A 1,225-nucleotide genomic window follows, 5' to 3' on the forward strand; every position below is an offset into this window, starting at 1 on the left:
AGGAGAAGGAGGAGAAGGCGAAGAAGGAGAAAGGAAAGCATCAAGAAAATAAAATTTTCCCAAAACTGCCCAACAGACTCCTGCTGATGCCACATGAGCTAGAGTGCATGGTGTGGCCTTCCCAAGTTGCAGAGGAGCACGGGCATCTTTTACACTCTTACAGTTTTATAATCTATTTAAATCTGGATGTTTGCCTCTCAAATAACCTGATCGTATTACTGAGAAAGAAGAGAGAGTGGCACTGGGGAAGCGACCAGCAGCGCCAAAGCTTCTTCCAGACCAGACTGCTACGCACCGCAGCACGGGAGCAGGGCTGAGGCCACCACTTGGGGCAGGGCTGGTCAGGCAGACTCCCAGCACCACGCGCAGCCTCTCCTCCTTGTTCCTGTGACCCCAGGAGCTGTTCACAAGCTCTCTGCTCCCATTTGCCCACGTATGAGACGGGTTAGCACCTGTTTCCTGAGGGTTCTGATTCTTCTCCTTCTGAGTCCTTTCTCCCTGGAAAGACATTCTGGTGTCTGCTGTACTGGCTCTTTCTAGATGCAGCTGAGGAAACACAGAGCCCGGGTGCCTCTGCAGTGGGCGGACAACGAGCCCTTTGCCTGGAGCTCAGGGTACTGTTCTCCCTCCTCGCAGAGCCTGGGGAGCTGTCTCATGGGTCCCTAATTGTGGCAGGTATGGGGGATGCTCCACTCACCTCACCTCTGCTTAGGAGACAAGAAAAGGAGTGGGGTGGGTGGTGCTCCCAGCGACGGGCTTCCTAAACACAGAGTTGGAAGGGCCTCTGCTTTCCTTCCTTTTTTTGTTTTTTTTCTGGTACCAGGAATCAAACTCATGACCTTGCGCTTGCCAGGCAGGCTCTTTTTTTTTTGTTTTTTTTTCCAGTACCTGGAATCGAACTCATGACCTTGTGCTTGCCAGACAAGCACTGTGCTGCTGAGCTAAATCTCCAGCCCCTTTTCCTTCCTACACAACCCTCAGGAAGCCTCCAGTCACAGTCACAGCTGCAGAAACTGGGAACCAGAAAGTGAGGAGTGGCACCATGACCTGTACACAGGTGAGGAAACAGAGGCACAGGGAGGTTCAGGAACCAAGGTCACACAGATTCAAACTCCAGTGGTCTAAATCCAGCACTGTGTGGTACCACATGCCTGTAATTCCAGCTCCTCTGGAGGATGAGGCAGGAGGATCACAAGTTCAGGGCCAGCCTGGGAACTTAGCAAGA

The sequence above is a fragment of the Chinchilla lanigera genome, unplaced genomic scaffold, assembly GCF_000276665.1.
Source record: "Chinchilla lanigera isolate Chin_1 unplaced genomic scaffold, ChiLan1.0 scaffold00037, whole genome shotgun sequence".
Taxonomy (NCBI): Eukaryota; Metazoa; Chordata; class Mammalia; order Rodentia; family Chinchillidae; genus Chinchilla; species Chinchilla lanigera.